We start from the raw sequence: 22,268 nt of genomic DNA, 5'->3' as shown, positions 1-22,268 counted from the left end.
TATATATATGGCATCTGTTGACAAAGAACTGGACTGAGATCAATAACTCATTTCATGCAGACTATGAATTACTATTACAATGAACTTGATCTGGATGCAAACCATTAATTTAGGGATAATTTTACAAAGCAATACCATACATAGGCCTTTAGCTGTATGAATCCCAGGGGGGATGAAGGAGAAATCTCTCTAAGGGGAGATAACCTGTTCTCATGGGGAATGGGAATAAAATCCCTCTACTCCCTCAAAGCCAGTTCTACCTTCACAACCCTCCATTCCCACACACGCTTCTTGTGTATTCAACAGATGCAACTGCTTACCCCCCTCCTGCCTCATGAACTCAGATTTCTTAGGAAGACAGTCTGCCAGTTACATTTTGCATCAACAAGACTGAGATACAAGTTCCATTACTTCTTCAATCTGCCTCTGAATCCTGAACTACCCACACAGGGCAGTGGAGCCCGTGGGCCAGAGGATGATGAAGTAGCAGCAGGAGGTTGCATTTCTCAGTTCCAGAATTGCTGCTGCTGCTGCAGCATGCACCTAGGCTGTCATAATTATAAAGGGAAGGGTAAACACCTTGAAAGTCCCTCCTGGCCAGAGGAAAAACCCTTTCACCTGTAAAGGGTTAAGAAGCTAGGATAACCTTGCTGGCACCGGACCACAATGACCAATGAGGAGACAAGATACTTTCAAAGCTGGAGGGGGGGGGGGGAACAAAGGGTCTGTGTCTGTCTGTGTGATGCTTTTGCTGGGGACAGAACAGGAATGGAGTCTTAGAATTTAGTAAGTAATCTAGCTAGATATGCGTTAGATTATGATTTATTTAAATGGCTGAGAAATTAAGCTGTGTTGAAAGGAATGGATATTCCTGTCTTTGTGTCTTTTTGTAGCTTAAATTTTGCCTAGAGGGATTCTCTATGTTTTGAATCTAATTACCCTGTAAGGTATTTACGATCCTGATTTTACAGAGGTGATTCTTTTTACTTCTATTAAAATTTTTCTTTTCAGAAACTGAATGCTTTTTCATTGTTCTTAAGATCCCAGGGTTTGGGTCTGTGGTCACCTATGCAAATTGGTGAGGATTTTTACCAAATCTTCCCCAGGAAGTGGGGTGCAAGGGTTGGGAGGATTTTGGGGGGAAAGACGTTTCCAAACAACTCTTTCCCAGAAACCCGGTTAGACTTTTGGTAGTGGCAGCAAAAGTCCAAGGGCAAAGGGTAAAATAGTTTGTACCTTGGGAAAGTTTTAACTTAAGCTGGTAAAAGTAAGCTTAGGAGGTTTTCATGCGGGTCCCCACATCTGCGCCCTAGAGTTCAGAGTGGGGAAGGAACCTTGACATAGGCTGTATTGTCTCTCACCTCCATCAGAATAAACTCCTATAGAGGTGACTGGTTTTTCTGCCAGCTGGCCTCGCATGCTCCAAGAAGGGTATGTGCAAAGGGTGTGTGGGGAAATACAGGACAGTTAAGACACCTTCAAACCAAAAAAGGTAATGATCAAGCAAGCATCTCCAATGAGTTGACTTGAGATAAGTGGAAGACGCATGCACTCCCAAAATATGCTGTCTTCCCAGTTGTGGGGTCTCCTCATCAGTGGTGGTAATTTCTCCATAATACCGATGATAGTGGGAGGAGAAAGAGACACCTTCATCTCATCCACCTAGTAGACAGTGGTATGGAGGAGCCAATTGCAGGATCAGGGCCCGTGTGTCCTGTTTAGTTGCGGGTGGGGGTGGTTCAAAATAGCTTTAAACAAGTTTTATTGTAAAGAAGGATTTTTGTCTTCTCAATTTCCCATGACAAACAACTTGATTAAATCATACATTGTGTTATGATTTGGGACTTAAGCTAAAATTGTTTCAGCATTTTTTGCTATGAGAAACAAACTTTTCTGATAATCAATGGTAATGAAAAACCTAATGCAATGGTACTAAAAAATAAACGCTACTCCTGTTGGCCAAGTTGAATTCTAAAGCCCAGTGTAGCAGGTGGATTTCTTTATATGCCATTTACAAATTCTCGCACCCTTTACTTTTCCAAAAAAACTAATTTATAACAGACATGCAGTTCTGTTGCTTCTCCCTGCCTCTGATGCATCACTGGGGCTGGTTCCTGACTGCTTGAAAATGTATGGCTAGACATATCACTGATTATGTGAAAATTATTACACAGTATTATTTCTGCTCCCAAATTCTCCAAAAACAGAATAGACTAATGGGGTTTTTATATACACCTGAGGCAGAGATATTTGAGAAAAAGGTTTTTTTCCCCCTCTCAGTCCATGTGATGGAAAGCAATTACCTCTAAATGTGAGCATGCCTTTAGTCAGGGTTTCACTTATCAACATTTTAGTAAATAAGTCCAAATCACCTAAGAAGAGCCCACTTTCAAATAGGTTCCTTGATGATCTGATTGTATATTACTAGGATTACAGAACACAGTGTCCTTTCCCCTCACTCCTCAGGATACCATGGATCTTTGAACTAGTTTCAAAGTTAAGATTTATGGAAGTTTTCTTATTTTACACCATAATGGTATCCAACAGTTTTGGGTTTTTTTAATATAGGCTACATTGGTTATTGTTGAATAAGACACATATGCCAAGGGGCAATACATTGGTCATGGTGCTGCAAATCTGGTCTACTCTGCTTATCAGCCAATTTTAGTGGAATTTTTAACTAAAGTACAATACTAGAACAGATGGACTAGATGTTTAGAAGGGGAGAGGTTATTTCCATTTCACAGCTAGGCTTGGCAGAATTACATTTGAATATTTTGTATAATTTTGATGGATAACATTTATTTAAGCATTTTTTTAACTTTTTATCAATTTAAATTTTTACAGTTGTGGGAAATTATGGGGGGTCCAACAATCATTTAATGAGAGTAGATATTGAGATTCAAAAAGTTAAACAGATAAAACACAAATTGTCAACATCACATGCCTAAATAAAGTAAATATTCTTAAGTCAAACTCTAAAGTTCCCAAGCAACAACTTATTTTCCTATCTGTACATTTTTGATGATTGATGGAAATATTTTCATGCATGTGTAATAGATACACACACTGAAATCCACATTCACCAGTAAAGATCTAATCCTTCCAAGCCTATATGTAGGGTATTAAAAATAGTGTTGTAAGTATAAACCTGTTAAACTGCTGTAAAAAAAAATCACCTAATTCTACATGCCACACTTATCAACCAGGTGTGTTGGTAAGAGGGCACATATGTGCACATCCCAATGTGTTTGTTAGAGCCCTTAAATCCTTTGAAACTTGTAGTTGTAGTGACAGGGCACGTGGTTGGAGCAAATATGTGACCTACAGGAAACCAGCTATAAAGCTTCTTGCCTGTGGGACAGAGGTTACCATAAAGGACCCCAAGGTAGCACCTCATGTGGTTCTCTCCACAGTATCCAGGAGGGTTACTAAAGGCAAAAGTATGTTCTCTTTTCTTTAAGCTGGCAGAAGCTGGGAAAGTCTCAGGTGGTCAGTGCCCACTACTTTAAGTGTTCTTGCTCTTGCTTTGGAACTCATGTTTGAAAATGAAGCCAGCCTTGCAGAAAGGGTCATGCACTCAAGAGTTGTTGGAAGCTTTGCAAACTTTCCCAGACAGTGAGTTTGCCATCAGCTTAAATATGTAAACAAAGGAATTTCTGTTATAAAAACCTTTCTAGGCAAGAGTCAGTGGATCACGTGCAGAAGCAGTTGTATATACAGAGGGTGCATGCACTTTCCCCTATGTGCATCATATTTTGAATCTCATGCTAATTCACAGAATATAGAGTTTACAGCCTTTCATCTTGGTAAATGATACTGTGTTTTTGTTTTAAAAAGAGATGGCAATTAAGTTCCCTCAGCATGAAACTACGTGCTATTTACTGTCCTGCACACATCCAAGCAATGAACTCTGCCAAGGTTACCATGACAACCACCTATTACCATGAGTGTTGCCATGTTTTCCATATGTTCTTCACAGTTTCTGCTCATGTTTTTATCTTATACTTTCCCCTCTTCTTTCCTCAATACTTCCTTTCTTCCAATTCAAATTTGTGCAATGAGGTTACAAAATGGCTAGGCAGACTATCTTCACAAACACTGTTGTTAACCAAAATTCACTCACAAATGCTTCTAAGCCCTGATCTACACGAGGAGTTGAGGTCAAATTTAGCAGTGTTAAATCGATTTAACCTGCACTCGTCCACATGATGAAGCCCTTTTTTTCGACTTAAAGGGCTCTTAAAATCGATTTCCTTAGTCCACCCCCGACAAGTGGATTAGTGCTGAAATCGGCCTTGCTGGGTCGAATTTGGGGTACTGTGGACGCAATTAGATGGTATTGGCTATCCCAGAGTGCTCCATTGTGTCCGCTCTGGACAGCACTCTCAACTCAGATGCACTGGCCAGGGACAGGAAAAGGCCCACGAACTTTTCAATTTCAATTTCCTGTTGGCCAGCGTGGCAAGCTGCAGGTGAGTGCAGAGCTCATCAGCAGAGGTGACCATGATGGAGTCCTGGAATCACAAAAGAGCTCCAGCATGGACCGAATGGGAGGTACGGGATCTGATCGCTGTATGGGGAGAGAATCCGTGTTATCAGAACTCCGTTCCAGTTTTCAAAATGCCAAAACATTTGTCAGAATCTCCCAGGGCATGAAGGACAGAGGCCATAACAGGGACCCGAAGCAGTGCCGCGTGAAACTGAAGGAGCTGAGGCAAGCCTACCAGAAAAGGCTACCAGAGAGGCAAACAGCCGCTCCAGGTCAGGGCTCCAAACATGCCGCTTCTATGATGAGCTGCATGCCATTTTAGGTTTCAGAATAGCAGCCGTGTGTCTATATTCGCAAACAGAAAAGGAGTACTTGTGGCACCTTAGAGACTAACAAATTTATTTGAGCATAAGCTTTCGTGAGCTGTGACGAAGCAGGACTGTTCTTAATGTTTCCTCTGCATATTGTGGGTGTGCCTCAGTTTCCCCTATGCCGTTCTTAAGTATCTAGGTGGTGGGATAAAGGTGTATGATCATTGCAGAGCCCTAGAGGGCAGGTGTGTGCAGAGGTCTGGATGCAGGTTGCATCCTGGATGCAGAGAATGGCCAACACCCTGTTTCCTGGCATCTGATGGCCTGGCCCTTCCCCCCCTGCAAGGTGAGAGATAAAGGGTTGAAGAACAAAGGAATCTGGTGACCTCCTGGCTCGGGAAAGGGACTAAGCCTAGAGGAGGAGGGGCTGGAGGGAGTTGTAGTTTGGGGCTGGCTGGGGACATGGAGTGAAGTGCAGATGTGGTTGTCTGGCTCACTGCCCCCCAAAATGGACCCAACTGAGGGGTCCTATTCTCTGCACCTACAAGCTCTGTGTTAGACCATGTTCCTGTCATCTAATAAACCTTCTGTTTCACTGGCTGTCTGAGAGTCACATCTGTCTGCAAAGTTGGGGTGCAGGATCCTCTGGCTTCCCCAGGACCCCGCCTGGGCAGACTCGCTGTGGAAAGCACACAGAGGGGCAGAGGATGCTGAATGCTCCAAGGTCAGACCCAGGAACGTAGAAGCTGTGTGAGCTGTCTGTCCTGCAGACAGTCTGCTCACAGAAAGGAGACTTCCCCAGAGTCCTGACTGGCTTCGTAGGGAGCAGTTAGAGCATCACCCTGGGACTCCATGACAACTGCTGGCAGCGGTGGGATATACTGCACCCCGCGGACGGCGCTTCCTGCAGTAAGTGACTGGGGAGCAGAAAAATGAAGGGGGATTGACGAGAACCAGGCATGCTGAAGGCTCAGAGAGGAGTGGTTTCAGGGGGCGGTAAACCCCTGGGAGTGTGTGACCAGCGAGAAGAACTGTGCAATAATGGGGTCCCCCTGGGGACTGTGGTGAGCAGTCTCAGGGGCGGAGGAGTCTGCTCACGAAAGCTTATGCTCAAATAAATTTGTTAGTCTCTAAGGTGCCACAAGTACTCCTTTTCTTTATGCCATTTTAGGGGGTTCAGCCACCACTACCCCAGCCATGTTGTTTGACTCCTTCAATGGAGATGGAGGCAACACGGAAGCAGGTTTTCGGGACGAGGAAGATGATGATGATGATGAAGTTGTAGATAGCTCACAGCAAGCAAGCGGAGAAACCGGTTTTCCCGACAGCCAGGAACTGTTTCTCACCCTGGACCTGGAGCCAGTACCCCCCGAACCCACCCAAGGATGCCTCCCAGACCCACCAGGTGGAGAAGGGACCTCTGGTGAGTGTACATTTTAAAATAGTATACATGGTTTAAAAACAAGCATGTTTAATGATTAATTTTCCCTGGCATTCGCGGCTCTCCTGGATGTACTCCCAAAGCCTTTGCAAAAGGTTTCTGGGGCGGGCAGCCTTATTCCGTCCACCATGGTAGGACACTTTACCACTCCAGGCCAGTAGCACGTACTTGGGAATCATTGTAGAACAAAGCATTGCAGTGTATGTTTGCTGGCGTTCAAACAACATCCGTTCTTTATCTCTCTGTGTTATCCTCAGAAGAGTGATATCATTCATGGTCACCTGGTTGAAATAGGGTGCTTTTCTTAAGGGGACATTCAGAGGTGCCTGCTCCTGCTGGGCTGTTTGCCTGTGGCTGAACAGAAATGTTCCTGGCTGTCAGCCATGGGGAGTGGGGAGGAGTGAGAGGTTAGCCACGTGGTGGGGGGGAGGCAAAATGCGACCTTGGAACAAAAGCACATATGCTATGTATGTAATTTTAACAGCAAGGTTTACTGTGAAAGAGTGTACCCATTGTTCTATAAAATGTGTCTTTTTAAATACCACTGTCCCTTTTTTTTCCCCTCCACCAGCTGCATGTGTTTCAAGGATCACAGGATCTTCTCCTTCCCAGAGGCTAGTGAAGATTAGAAGGTGAAAAAACCGCACTCGTGCTGAAATGTTCTCTGAGCTCATGCTGTCCTCCCACACTGACAGAGCACAGACGAATGCGTGGAGGCAGACAATGTCAGAGTACAGGAAAGCACAAAATGACCGGGAGGAGAGGTGGCAGGCTGAAGAGAGGGCTGAAGCTGAAAGGTGGTGGCAGCGTGATGAGAGGAGGCAGGATTCAATGCTGAGGCTGCTGGAGGATCAAACTAATATGCTCCAGCATATGGTTGAGCTGCAGGAAAGGCAGCTGGAGCACAGACCGCCACTGTAGCCCCTGTGTAACCAACCACCCTCCTCCCCAAGTTCCATAGCCTCCTCACCCAGACGCCCAAGAACACGGTGCAGGGGGCTCCGGCCACACAGCCACTCCACCCCAGAGGATTGCCCAAGCAACAGAAGGCTGGCATTCAATAAGTTTTAAACTTTTAAAGTGCTGTGTGGCCTTGTCCTTCTCTCCTCCACCACCCATCCCAGGATACCTTGGCAGTTATCCCCCTATTTGTGTGATGAATTAATAAAGAATGCATGAATGTGAAGCAACAATGACTTTATTGCCTCTGCAAGTGGTGATTGAAGGGAGGAGGGGAGGGTGGTTAGCTTACAGGGAAGTAGAGTGAACCAAGGGGTGGGGGGTTTCATCAAGGAGAAACAAAACAGAACTTTCACACCATAGCCTGGCCAGTCATGAAACTGGTTTTCAAAGCTTCTCTGATGCGCATCGCGCCCTCCTGTGCTCTTCTAACCTCCCTGGTGTCTGGCTGTGCATAACCAGCAGCCAGATGATTTGCCTCAACCTCCCACCCCGCCATAAACATCTCCCCCTTACTCTCACAGATATTGTGGAGCGCACAGCAAGCAGTAATAACAGTGGGAATATTGGTTTTGCTGTGGTCTAACCGAGTCAGTAAACTGCGCCAGCGTGCTTTTAAACGTCCAAATGCACATTCTACCACCATTCTGCACTTGCTCAGCCTGTAGTTGAACAGCTCCTGACTACTGTCCAGGCTGCCTGTGTATGGCTTCATGAGCCATGGCATTAAGGGGTAGGCTGGATCCCTAAGGATAACTATAGGCATTTCAACATCCCCAACAGTTATTTTCTGGTTTGGGAATAAAGTCCCTTCCTGCAGCTGTTGAAACAGACCAGAGTTCCTGAAGATGCGAGGGTCATGTACCTTTCCCGGCCATCCCACGCTGATGTTGGTGAAACGTCCCTTGTGATTCACCAGTGCTTGCAGAACTATTGAAAAGTACCCCTTGCGGTTTATGTACTCGCCGGCTTGGTGCTCCAGTGCCAAGATAGGGATATGGGTTCCTTCTATGACCCCACCACAGTTAGGGAATCCCATTGCAGCAAAGCCATACACTATGACCTGCACATTTCCCAGGGTCACTACCCTTGATATCAGCAGATCTTTGATTGCTTTGGCTACTTGCATCACAGCAGCCCCCACGGTAGATTTGCCCACTCCAAATTAATTCCTGACTGACTGGTAGCTGTCTGGCTTTGCAAGCTTCCACAGGGCTATTGCCACTCACTTCTCAACTGTGAGGGCTGCTCTCATCTTGGTGTTCTGGCGCTTCAGGGCAGGGGAAAGCAAGTCACAAAGTTCCATGAAAGTGCCCTTATGCACGCGAAAGTTTCGCAGCCACTGGGAATCGTCCCAGACCTGCAACACTATGCAGTCCCACCAGTCTGTGCTTGTTTCCCGGGCCCAGAATCAGCATTCCACTGCATGAACCTGTCCCATTAGCACCAGGATGCCCGCATTGCCAGGGCCCGTGCTTTGAGAGAAGTCTGAGTCCATGTCCTCATCACTCTCGTCACCGCACTGATGACGCCTACTCGCCTGATTTCGCTTTGCCAGGTTCTGGTGCTGCATATACTGCTGGATAATGCGTGCGGTGTTTAATGTGCTCCTTATTGCCAAAGTGATCTGAGCGGGCTCCATGCTTGCCATGGCATGGCATCTGCACAGAAAAAAAGGTGCGGAATGATTGTCTGCTGTTGCTCTGACGGAGGGAGGGGCGACTGACAACACGGCTTACAGGGAATTAAAATCAACAAAGGGCGTGGCTTTACATCAAGGAGAAACAAAAACAATTTGTCACACAGAATGGCCCCCTCAAGGATTGAACTCAAATCCCTGGGTTTAGCAGGCCAATGCTCAACCCACTAAGCTATCCCTCCCTCTGGTATTTCAGGCAGGACTGAATCTCCATTAAAGTTTTCAAGATGCCCCGACAGACCTCACCAAAATGATTGTCAGCCATTGATTTCACAGAGGGAGGGAGGGGGGAGCAAATGAATAAAAAACAAATCTGGTCTATTTCTTGTTTTGACAGGTTTCAGAGGAACAGCCGTGTTAGTCTGTATACGCAAAAAGAAAAGGAGTACTTGTGGCACCTTAGAGACTAACCAATTTATTTGAGCATGAGCTTTCGTGAGCTACAGCTCACTTCATCAGATGTATACCGTGGAAACTGCAGCAGACTTTATATACACACAGAGAATATGAAACAATACCTCCTCCCACCCCACTGTCCTGCTGGTAATAGCTTATCTAAAGTGATCAACAGGTGGGCCATTTCCAGCACAAATCCAGGTTTTCTCACCCTCCACCCCCCCTACACAAATTCACTCTCCTGCTGGTGCTAGCCCATCCAAAGTGACAACTCTTTACATAATCAAGTCGGGCTATTTCCTGCATAGATCCAGGTTTTCTCACATCCCCCCCACCCCCATCCGTATGGGGGGGATGTGAGAAAACCTGGATCTATGCAGGAAAACCTGGATCTATGCAGGAAATAGCCCGACTTGATTATGTAAAGAGTTGTCACTTTGGATGGGCTAGCACCAGCAGGAGAGTGAATTTGTGTGGGGGGGTGGAGGGTGAGAAAACCTGGATTTGTGCTGGAAATGGCCCACCTGTTGATCACTTTAGATAAGCTATTACCAGCAGGACAGTGGGGTGGGAGGAGGTATTGTTTCATATTCTCTGTGTGTATATAAAGTCTGCTGCAGTTTCCACGGTATACATCTGATGAAGTGAGCTGTAGCTCACGAAAGCTCATGCTCAAATAAATTGGTTAGTCTCTAAGGTGCCACAAGTACTCCTTTTCTTCTTGTTTTGATACACTCCATCTATCTTTTACATCTTTGGCTGGCAACAGACGGTGCAGTAGGACTGCAACCCATCCACATCTCCTGGCTGCTCAGCAGAAGATGGTGCAACAGGACTGCCTGCAGGACTAAAGAGAATGACCTGGTGGAGTCACTCCTAATTTAGTCCCTGCACCCATGTCTGCCCAGGCGCTCCTGACCGACCTTACCGAGGCAGTCAGGAGCACCTTGGACACGATGACGATTGCACCGTCTGCTGCCAAAAGGCAATGGGTTGCTGCTGCTGTGTAGCAATGTAGTACCGCATCTGCCAGAACCCAGGAGCCATACAGTGACAGTGAGGTGAGCGGGCTCCATGCTTGCTGTGGTATGGTGTCTGCACAGGTAACTCAGGAAAAAGGCACAAAACGATTGTCTGCCGTTGCTTTCAGAGAGGGAGGGAGTGAGGGCCTGATGACATGTACCCAGAACCACCCGCGACAATGTTTTTTGCCCCATCAGGGATTGGGATCTCAACCCAGAATTCCAATGGGCAATGGAGACTGCGGGAACTGTGGGATAGCTACCCACAGTGCAACACTCCAGAAGTCGACTCTAGCCTCGGTACTGTGGAAGCACTCTGCCGAGTTAATGCACTTAGAGCATTTTGTGTGGGGACACACAATCAACTACATAAAAACAATTTCTAAAAAAACAACTTCTATAAATTTGACCTAATTTTGTAGTGTAGACATACCCTAAAACAAAAAAGTGAATATAAATGTGGCCAAAATTATTTCAGTTGTTTTTTTTTTTTATTAAAGTATCCAGGTTTGTTTTTTAACCCAGTAAACCCCTCTGTTCTAATGGTGGTAAATGAGTTGGAGGTGGTGTCTAGTGGAATGACAAATTAGAGTTAGGTTTGGTTTTATTTAGCATCTTCATTAAAATATGAAGTTCAGGGTAAATAGCATGTAAATTGCATTCCCAGATAATAAAGAAAGTACAGTTGTGAATGCCAATGAGGGCATAAAAAGATAAACAAGTACAGAGAGATTAGAAAAAAGGAGATGGAAACAAAATGGGATTCAGATTAGGTAAGTACAATGTAACTGGAGGAAATAATTCAACAGATATTGGGGAGATGGAATCCCTCTGAAAGCATTATGTCAAAAGATTGCTACAAATATTAGTGGATAGGAAATATAAAACAGTATGAATTTGCAATAGAATATGGCATCAGAAATCTAACAAAGGCTGAATATTCAGATTCCACATAGAACAAAGGCAGGAGAGGATGTTCTCTATACATCTCTAGTGAGATAACAGATATAATTTCTGGAAGTGCCTAACTTGCTTAGGAATCCAAGTCCCATTTTCCAAAGTGACTTAGGAGAGAGTGCTAAAGGAATTGGCGGCTGTGATTGCAGAGCCATTGGCCATTATCTTTGAAAACTCGTGGCGAATGGGGGAAGTCGCAGATGACTGGAAAAAGGCTAATGTAGTGCCAATCTTTAAAAAAGGGAAGAAGGAGGATACTGGGAACTACAGGCCAGTCAGCCTCACCTCAGTCCCCGGGAAAATCATGGAGCAGGTCCTCAAAGAATCAATCCTGAAGCACTTACATGAGAGGAAAGTGATCAGGAACAGTCAGCATGGATTCACCAAGGGAAGGTCATGCCTGATTAATCTAATCACCTTCTATGATGAGATTACTGGTTCTGTGGATGAAGGGAAAGCAGTGGATGTATTGTTTCTTGACTTTAGCAAAGCTTTTGACACGGTCTCCCACAGTATTCTTGTCAGCAAGTTAAAGAAGTATGGGCTGGATGAATGCACTATAAGGTAGGTAGAAAGTTGGCTAGATTGTCGGGCTCAACGGGTAGTGATCAATGGCTCCATGTCTAGTTGGCAGCCAGTGTCAAGTGGAGTGCCCCAGGGGTCGGTCCTGGGGCCGGTTTTGTTCAATATCTTCATAAATGATCTGGAGGATGGTGTGGATTGCACTCAGCAAATTTGCGGATGATACTAAACTAGGAGGAGTGGTAGATACGCTGGAGGGCAGGGATAGGATACAGAGGGACCTAGACAAATTGGAGGATTGGGCCAAAAAAAATCTGATGAGGTTCAATAAGGATAAGTGCAGGGTTCTGCACTTAGGACGGAAGAACCCAATGCACAGATACAGACTAGGGACCGAATGGCTAGGCAGCAGTTCTGCAGAAAATGACCTAGGGTGACAGTGGAGGAGAAGCTGGGTATGAGTCAGCAGTGTGCCCTTGTTGCCAAGAAGGCCAATGACATTTTGGGATGTATAAGTAGGGGCATAGCGAGCAGATCGAGGGACGTGATTGTTCCCCTCAATTCGACATTGGTGAGGCCTCATCTGGAGTACTGTGTCCAGTTTTGGGCCCCACACTACAAGAAGGATGTGGATAAATTGGAAAGAGTCCAGCAAAGGGCAACAAAAATGATTAGGGGTCTGGAACACATGACTTATGAGGAGAGGCTGAGGGAACTGGGATTGTTTAGTCTGCAGAAGAGAAGAATGAGGGGGGATTTGATAGCTGCTTTCAACTACCTGAGAGGTGGTTCCAGAGAGGGTGGTTCTAGACTATTCTCAGTGGTAGAAGAGGACAGGACAAGGAGTAATGGTCTCAAGTTGCAGTGGGGGAGGTGTAGGTTGGATATTAGGAAAAACTTTTTCACTAAGAGGGTGGTTAAACACTGGAATGCGTTACCTAGGGAGGTGGTAGAATCTCCTTCCTTAGAAGTTTTTAAGGTCAGGCTTGAGAAAGCCCTGGCTGGGATGATTTAATTGGGGATTGGTCCTGCTTTGAGCAGGGGGTTGGACTAGATGACCTCCTGAGGTCCCTTCCAACCCTGATATTCTATGATTCTACTCAGGAGCCTGAGGTTTGCTCATTAAAATGGGACTTTGTCACTTTTAAAAGTTTGACCTCACATCTGAAAAAACTAAATTCTGGAAACCAAAGTAAGGGAGATAAACAATATAGGTCAAATCACGGGCTATTCAAAGAGCAACTAATTTTATTTTTAAAAGGGTAAAGGATCATTTATGAGGAAAAACCATAACAAATACATACAGTATTACTGTCATGTTATAGGGCAAACCGCATCTTAGACCACTTTTGGTCCTTCTCAAGTGCACCGCTTAGGCAAGAGCAGGCCTGGCTTCTTGTACCTCATCCTGAGCAAAGACATGCAGACTGGACCTCTGGGCTGCATATTAATGCAGCAGGTGCAGCAGACTTTAGCACCTGAAAGCCCCTTTCCCCCCACTCTCGGAGTCCATAACAGCAGATGATTAAAGTTACTCTAAAACAACTTCTTTAAATAATTGATTTTTTTTTCACCTAACAAGTACAAGGCCCACAGGGCCTGGGGATAAAACAAAAAACTCTTACATGCATCTTTCCTTACCTAAGGTCTTTATACATAGCTCAGATAAGGCCAGCTCATTCCCATCTCTGGGTTGGGAGAGCCAGCCTGCTTGCTAGGGGTCCTAATGTCTGTCTCTCTCTGTCTGACTGCGTCAGTCCATTTGGGGGTCATCCTTAGTCTGCTGACAATCCACTTCTCTCTCCTTCCTGATGTAAGCGGGGGAATAGTCCCACTATTGTGGGGAACTTTCCTGGCTTCTGCACTACCCCAGTGAAGTGGGCTAGTGAAAGGATCTGAGTCCTCGCTCCCACTTCCTTTACCCATTGATCTCCCTGCCCTTGAGGGCTCCCCTTCCACTCTCCTGTCTGGCGGAGTCCTCATAACCCCAACAAGGCTGGGCCCAGGATTCCTGCGGGGCTCAACCCCCAAGCCTAGTGTAGTCACCTAGGACAGGGATTAGGGTGTCCCCACTTCGGGGTACTCTCTCTGCTCTGGGCACTTCTCTGACCCACTGACCATTACATACAAGATAAAGCAAATGCAAGTTATTTAATCAACAATTAATTTTAAAAAGAATAAGGAAAAATGGGAAAGGTTAAAGGAAACACATCAACCCGCTCTGTGGCAGGGAACATCACAAACAGTGCCTCTGGAATGTCAGGTAAGTTTACAGTCTGGTCCTTGTAAGTCCCAGGCCTTCTTCTCAGGCCCTAGCTGTGCTGCAGGGATGCTGTGGGTTGGACACTTGCTCTGGTGGTCGCCACACGCTCTCAGGCTCTAAGCGGTAGGACCCTTCTTCCCAGTGTTGCTCCCACCCTGTTGGGATTACGATCCAAGCCTGGCCTGCAGAGCCTCTTGGCTGAGGTGTCTCCCTGTGCTGGGCCCGCTGCCCAGAGTCCCCCATCGCTCTCCCCAGCTGCACACGACACCCGGCTCCGGACTGCTCCAGCCCCAGCCCCGGCTCCACTCTGTCTCAGCACTGCTGCTGCTGCTCCGCCTCCAGCTCCCTGGGCTGCTTCTTTGGCCCCTCTGGCTCTGGTTGCTGCAGCTCTGCTCCCAGGACAGGTCTGTTCTGCAGGCTGCTTCTGTGACTCTGCTCCCAGCACTGACCTGCTTCCTGGGCTGCTTTTCTGACCCCTCTGGCTCTGGTTGCTGCAGCTCTCTTCCCAGGGCAAGTCTGCTCTCTCTGGGCTGTGCCTCTGGCTTTGGGGCTGCAGCTCTGCTCCCAGGACAAGGTCTGCTCTCTCTGGATCTGGCCCAGCGCTACTCCCCTGCTCAGCTTGGGCCCCTGCTTTCTCCTTAGCTCAGCCCCACTCTGTCTGACCCAGGCAATTCCAGCTCACATGGAGGACGGGACCTCCCTGGCCTCCTGACTCCCTGACTAGCCTGCCCACCCTGTCATTCAGGCTGACCTGGAGCACTGGCCTCTCCCCATTTTTCCTGGGAACTGTCAGTCTCAGGATCCTGATTCCCCATCGACCCTTCCCCCTTTTTAGTACTGGGAGCTAGCAACTAAAACACCCCCACTGAATGTTAGTAAGGGGGCAACAATATAAGGGCTCCCTTACACAGAGGTCAGCACTTTTTAGGTTTAGGCATCAGCCTTAGGAAGATTAAACTATGCCTGTCTTGATAGAACCAGATAGTACCTACTTCTCAGTAGATGGCCTAGTCATTATTAACTCAATGCCCTTGAAGCTGTTCATCTCAGGTGTCTTACATTTGCCATTGTTGTTTCCTGCTGCTCTCTCTTGACAACCCTCCTTTGATTTAACTCCTGAAAGGAAGGCATATTAATATCAAACCAATAATCTGAGGGGCATAGGGCATTCATAAAAAATACTGCACAACTCTCTCATTCTCCACATTCTAAATAATTCAAAGAGTATAAAGATCCAATACAGAGAAGAATGGTATACCATAAAGTGAGTGAGCAGGATCAGGCATGCTTTAGCATAGTAATAAGTGTAATTCAGTTTTAATTAAGACTAATCAGGGATAGTCTTTTACTAGCTGAAATAACCTTCTAAGAGGAGTGGTGGAAATTCCATCAGGGAAGACATTTGAAATGAGAATGAATAAAGTACTACAAACTATATTGTATTTTAAATGTCCTGCATTGATAGGGCAGCTGGACAAGTCTATATAAGGCTTATTCTGTCAGCTGAGGATGAATTAATCACTGAACTAAATATTTAATGATTGTCTAAGCATAAGTGATCATGATCCAATTTCACTTTGGATGTACCTAATTTAACCCAATTTCACAGTAATACATATGCACATCATGCTTTGAAAGGGTTAATTTCCCAAAGCTGAAAGTAAACATGAGAAAAAAGTGTGTAGGAGGAAAAAATCAAACAAAAATGTGAATGACAGTTGGGAGTTTAAGAATGTTTTATTAGATGCTCCCAAAAACTAAAACAAATCCACAGAAGACATAAGACATAAAAAAACTTACTAAATTTTTTAAAAAATATTCTGGTTAAGAATATTCTGGGAAGTGAAAAGTTGCAGTTAAAAATTAAAACAATTCAACAAATGGAGAAATGGTGGCATTGATAGCAATGAGTACAAATTGGTAACTAGAAGATAAAGACAATTGATATAGAGGGCTAAAAAGGTATGAATGAAAAGAAATCTATGGCCAGTAGAGTTAAGAACAATAAGAAGCATTTCCTTAACTATACCAGAACGCTGGGAAACTTGGAACACTGGGCTACTGGAAGGGTAAATGGAATTTCCAGATTCAGGGTAAATGCACCTCTAACGCTTGCTGTGGTTTGCCCATGGGATTTCCTCTTAAGTTTCAGGCCTCTAACCATTGCCTTGCTCTGGCAAGGACCCACCTCCCTCTTCCTCAAGACAAAGGATTTAGGCCCCAGCCTCCTGCAAATCACTGTGATTATCCCAGCAGGTCTGACCTAGCTCAGCACACACAGTTTGTTTTCTTTCAGAAGTCTATGAACAGTGTATTTCAGCAGTTACAAGTAACCAAACCACTCTTCCAAAGCGGCGTGCATTTATTTCAGGACAAACGCAGAGACAATAAAAGGCCTAAATGCATACCAAACTTACCAGAAGTTTCCCATCTTCCACGTCCGGCTCTGGTAGGTCACAGCCTTTCCACACCTCAGCAGGGTTTGTACCTTTCCCACCTGAGAAAAGGTTCATGTCCATTGATTGCCTCAAACTGGGGCTCAGTCAGTTCAAGTTAGTCCTTTATACCTCAAGCTTGCTCTTTGTCTCCTGGGCCACTTGAACCCTGTCTGAACCAGCACATGTAATTCATTTCAGTGAGTGCTTCTCTTGAGTTATTTACAAGTTCCAGGGTTTGCAGTAATTATCCACCCCTGATTTTAGTTCCTGGATAGACCTTAATGCCAGACACACGTACATGTAACTAGCCAGCATACAATAACTAGCTCACAAACATGCAGTGAATCTTTTACAAAGTTGAAACAATAGCCTCAAAAAGATATGTCTGTTAGTCATATCTGTCACGGGGATGACCCTGGTACTTATAAGCCAATTAACCCAACATCCATTGCATTCAATATAAAAGAAAGAGCGATATGGGACACAATCAGTAAAGAATGAAATCATGGTAGCATAATTCATGGCAATCAACATGGTTTTATGGATAATAGCTCTTTTTAAGAAATTTGATTTAGAAATTTGATTGCCTCATATATGTTTGATCCAAAAAAGTAATTATGTTGCCATAACATATTTAGACATCTGTTAAGCATCCTGAAAAGCTGTCCTGCATGGCCTTCTGATAAAATTGGCACTATATAAAGTTAATGTGGGCTATGTTAAGTGGATTAAAATTAAATGGCTAGATTATCTGATCTCAAAAAAGTAACTGTAAATGGAAAACTGAGTTTCCAGTCAGGTTCCAAAGGGATCTATTCTTGCCCCAAAACTATTCAATATCTTTCCGTAATCCAGAAGAAAATATAAGAGAATTGCTGATAAAATTTGCAGAAGGCATAACTGGTGGCATGCTAAATAATGATTGGCCAGGTCAATTATACAAACCAATCTAGATCACTTGGTAATTTGAGCAACACTAGTTAATACAGCCAAACCATAGGTCACACATTTAGGAACAAACAACATAGAGTATTCATTATGGAGACAGTATCCTGGAAGCCATCAAAGCCAAAGGCTTTGGGGTAAATAACAAATAGAACATGAATTCCCAGTGTGATGCTGTAAGTTAATAAGGCTAATGCGATCTATGGATGTATAAGCAAGGGAAATATCAAGTAGTAGTACAGAGGAGCATACCTCTGTGACACTCTATAACTCAGGGGAACACCCAGCACCCCCATGTTCATCCTTATAAAATGATTGTGTGGTATCCAATGCAAAGTCTGTCTGTCGGGTGTCTTTGAAAGGCTCATGATACACTGAGCATTGTTGTTATAGTAATGTTCTAGGTAGTAATTTCATGTATATAGTTATGAGTCTGAAAACGTGTCTTCATGGCTTAAAACAAGCCCAGGCAAAACTCTCCAGGAACAGAGGGGCAGTTCACACCTCATCAGGGCATGTATGGGACAAATCCAACCCAGCCTCTCAGGGACAAAGGACCCTGAGCTAGGCATCAACAAAGGATCTGTTGGACTCTCCAGTGAGTCACCCCCTTCCCTTGGTAAGTCTGGGACTACAATGAGGTAATGTTAACCTGACTATGAAGGGGCAGGGGGAAAAGCCAAGAGGTCAGAAAGAACGTGATAAAAGGGAGAGACACTTGCCATGCTCTCTCTTTTCCACCTCCATGTGACTGAAGCGCTGATCAAGGGGGAGCCTGGCTGATGGGCAACCAGCCAGCCTGCGGTGAGAAGCATCTAAGTTTGTAAGGGCACTGAAAGCGTTAAGATCAGCTTAGAATGAGTTTTGCTTTTATTTAATTTGACCAAATCTGACTTGTTGTGCTTTGACTTATAATCACTTAAAAAAATCTATCTTTTGTAGTTAATAAATGTGTTTGTTTATTCTACCTGAAACAGTCCGTTTGGTTTGGAGTGTGTCAGACTCCCCTTGGGATAACAAGCCTGGTACATATCACTTTCTTTGTTAAATTGATGAACTCATATAAGCTTGCAGTGGCCAGCAGGCATAACTGAACACAGCAAGACTGAGGTTCCTATGGTTGTGCCTGAGGTTCCTATTGGCTAGGGTCATTTGGTTGCACAGTCCAAGCAGCGGCTGGCCAAAAGTGCTCACTCACGTAGCTGGGAGCAGCTTACATGCTAGAGGCTGTGCGTGAACAGTCTGGGAGTGGGGGTTCTCACAGCGGAGCAGGGTAAGGCTGGCTCCTAGAATTGAGGATTGGAGTGACCAAGGAGATCACTGGTCCAGATAACACCAGGGGAACTTCACAACCTCCATATATAACATTAGACAGACCATTATTGGAAAACTGTGTCTAGTTCTGGTGTCCATACTTCAAAAAGGATACTGAAAAATTGAATAGGATTCAGAAAAGAACCACAAGAATGATTCAAGGTCTGGAAACCATGCCCTTTTAGAGAGAGACTTAAGAAGTTTAATCTATTTAATTTATCTAAAGGAAGTTTAAGAGATGATTTGATCACAGTCTACAAGTACCTATGGTCAAGAGATTTCTGATGTTAGATGGCTCTTTAATCTAGAAGAAAAGGTCATGGCAAGATCCAATGACTGGACACTGAAGCTCGATAAATTCAGGCTACAAATAAAGGCGCACATTTTTAAGTGAAGATAAGTAATTATTCGAATACCTTACTATGGATATCGTGAATTAGTTTCCTGTAGTCTTTCAGAAATATGATATACCTCAAACAGAAGTTATGGGCTTGATGCAGAGACTACTGGATGCAGCCTGTTATGCAGGAGGTTTGACTAGATGATCATAAAGTCCTTTCTGGCCATACAAAAATTAAAAAAAAAATGGTCTAACAGGTCTTGTTACCTTGACTAGCATGGTTTTAGGTTAGAGCTGTTTGACCTTTGAAGCACCACTGCTAGTGCTCCCAAGAGACACCAACATTCAGTACCAGACTTGATGAAACAAGCGCCAGCCTGTAACAGCACAATGACACGCAGGTTTCTTCCTCCACGACTGTGTGTTCTGCTTTTTCAGGGTAGAATATTATGCAAATTGAAGTTCTATTCTCACCAAGTACCACTGTCTATATGTGTGCTATGGTGATTATACATGCTGATAGGAGCCCAGAGTGAAGAGGACTATGCTCACTAGCTGTTATCCTGGGCTTTAGAAAAGGGACTTATTGAAGTAAATGGAAGTTTTGTCATAGACATTAAGGGAAGCAGGATCTGGTGTGTCTTATCACTTTGGGAAAGAGAAGGAATTCTAACATTAGAGAAGGAAGGTTTGGCAGCCTGCAGAGAAGAAAATTAAATGATCATTCAAACATCAAGTCAACTTGCCACCCTTTGATGAAGAATAATTTTACAGTAATGTTTTCTCTTTTTGCCTTGCAGGATTGTTGCCACCCAATTTAGTGGCCATGATTTAAAAAAAAGCATAGCTACATCAGCACTGCTCTTCCTATATGCCATTCTGCACATCCCAGGCAAAAGGGATTTTGCTTGTGTCATTCGCAGACAAGTGTTATTCCTTTCCTGTGTGTGTTATATTATATATAAAGTCGATAAATAGTGTGAGCAAATGCAACAAGCTTGCTCTTTAAGAAATTAGATAATTGTATTTTGTCATTTGTTAGAATGGTTTGCTTTAATTTAGTAAGCTTATTCCGCTATCAAGATATTTATATAACACAGGATTCTTTGACATATAGTTGTATGTAATCTTATCTCTCCTGGGAGAGTTCAGCATCTTTATCACAATTTGTCTAGCAGGAGCCTAACACACACATCCTTCAGCTTATCTGTTGTCTAATGTCATCACTCATAATTGGATGGGAGGAAGATTTTATGGAATCTTTCTGTCTCTAATAAAGTGGTGGCTAGAGCAGCCTACAGAGGTGACATGGAAAACTCCACTATCCAATAAAAAGTTGAATTATCTCATTGTCAACAATAGTGAAATACGCTGCATTGTGTTGCAGTGGTACGTTGGCTGCCTGTAGTGAGCACGACATTTGTTGCCAAGAGTGATGTCAAAGTGGACAAAGGATCACTACCACTACTGGCTGCTGATGGTGGTGTGAAAGGAGTTTGAAGGTTCCATTTTTAAACACTTAAGCTCTAAAATGAACCTGATCAGACACATCGTTCCAATTTTCTGACACCCTAAACTGACAAAATCTCTTGTCCTCCTTGGGCAGACACCTCCGTCTTTTTGGCTCTGGAGGCAAGATGGAGAAAAAATAATACCCATAACTGAGCTGTCAGTCCCATGTCAGACTGCCCTTTTTATATACAAGTCTCAGGTATACAAACTATTACAAAAGAACATAAGAATGGCCATACTGGGTTAGGTCCAGGACCAAAGGTCCATCCAGCCCAGTATCCTGTCTACCGACAGTGGCCAATGCCAGGTGCCCCAGAGGGATTGAACCTAACAGGTAATGATCAAGTGATCTCTCTCCTGCTATCCATCTCCACCCTCTGGCAAACAGAGGCTAGAGACACTATTCTTTACCCATCCTGGCTAATAGCCATTAATGGACTTAACCTCCATTAATTTACCCAGTTCTCTTTTAAACCCTGTTATAGTCCTAGCCTTCACAACCTCCTCAGGCAAGGAGTTCCACAGGTTGACTGCACTGTGTGAAGAACTTCCTTCTGTTTGTTTTAAACCTGTTGCCCATTAACTTCATTTGGTGGCCCCTAGTTCTTATATTATGAGAACAAGTAAATAACTTTTCCTTCTTCACTTTCTCCACACCACTCATGATTTTATATACCTCTATTATATCCCCCCTTAGTCTCCTCTTTTCCAAGCTGAAAAGTCCTAGCCTCTTTAATTTCTCCTCATATGGGACCTGTTCCAAATCCCCAAGCATTTTAGTTGCCCTTTTCTGAACCTTTTTTAATGCCAGTATATATATATTTTTTTTTGAGATGAGGGAACCACATCTGTACATCTGTATTCAAGATGTGGGCATACCATGGATTTATATAACGGCAATAAAATATTCTTCATCTTATTCTCTATCCCTTTTTTAATGATTCCTAATATCTGGTTTGCTTTTTTGACTGCCGCTGCACACTGCATGGACGTCTTCAGAGACCTATCCATGATGACTGCAAGATCTTTTTCCTGATTAGTTCAAGCTAAATTAGCCCCCATCATATTGTATGTATAGTTGGGGTTATTTTCTCCAATGTGCATGACTTTACATTTATCCACATTAAATTTAATTTGCCATTTTATTTCCCAATCACTTAGTTTTGTGAGATCTTTTTGAAGTTCTTCAGAGTCTGCTTTGGTCTTAACTGTCTTGAGCAGTTTAGTATCATCTGCAAACTTTGCCACCTCACTGTTTACCCCTTTTTCCAGATCATTGATGAATAAGTTGAATAGGATTGATTCTAGGACTGACCCTTGGGGAACAGCACTAGTTAGCCCTCTCCCTTCTGAACATTTACCATTTATTACTACTCTTTGTTCCCTCTCTTTTAACCAGTTCTCAGTCCATGAAAGGATCTTCCCTCTTATCCCATGACAACTTAATTGGCATAAGAGCCTTTGGTGAGGGACCTTGTCAAAGGCTTTCTGGAAATCTAAGTACACTATGTCCACTGGATCCCCCTTGTCCATATGTTTGTTGACCCCTTCAAAGAACTCGAATAGATTAGTAAGACATGATTTGCCTTTACAGAAACCATGTTGACTTTTGCCCAACAATTTATGTTCTTCTCTGTGTCTGACAATTTTATTCTT

At 44.2% G+C, this 22,268-nt stretch overlaps 1 protein-coding gene across 7 annotated transcripts in view; it reads right to left on the bottom strand.

The window, feature by feature from the left end:
* The window catches only part of MGAT4C (MGAT4 family member C), a 687,109-nt gene that overhangs the window by 648,285 nt on the left and 16,556 nt on the right, over positions 1-22,268 (bottom strand). Inside the window, exon 3 of one of the 7 annotated variants that reach the window (XM_075124304.1) lies at positions 16,481-16,560. The exons of the other annotated variants lie outside the window; for them this stretch is intronic. The gene's annotated coding sequence lies outside the window, so the exon portion shown is untranslated. The remainder of the gene's footprint in view (positions 1-16,480; positions 16,561-22,268) is intronic. 7 annotated transcript variants of the gene reach the window in all.

Source organism: Caretta caretta, chromosome 1 (assembly GCF_965140235.1).
Source record: "Caretta caretta isolate rCarCar2 chromosome 1, rCarCar1.hap1, whole genome shotgun sequence".
Classification (NCBI taxonomy): Eukaryota; Metazoa; Chordata; order Testudines; family Cheloniidae; genus Caretta; species Caretta caretta.
The sequence above is the reverse complement of the archived record's forward strand: the minus strand, read 5'-3'. Positions and strand labels throughout refer to the sequence as shown.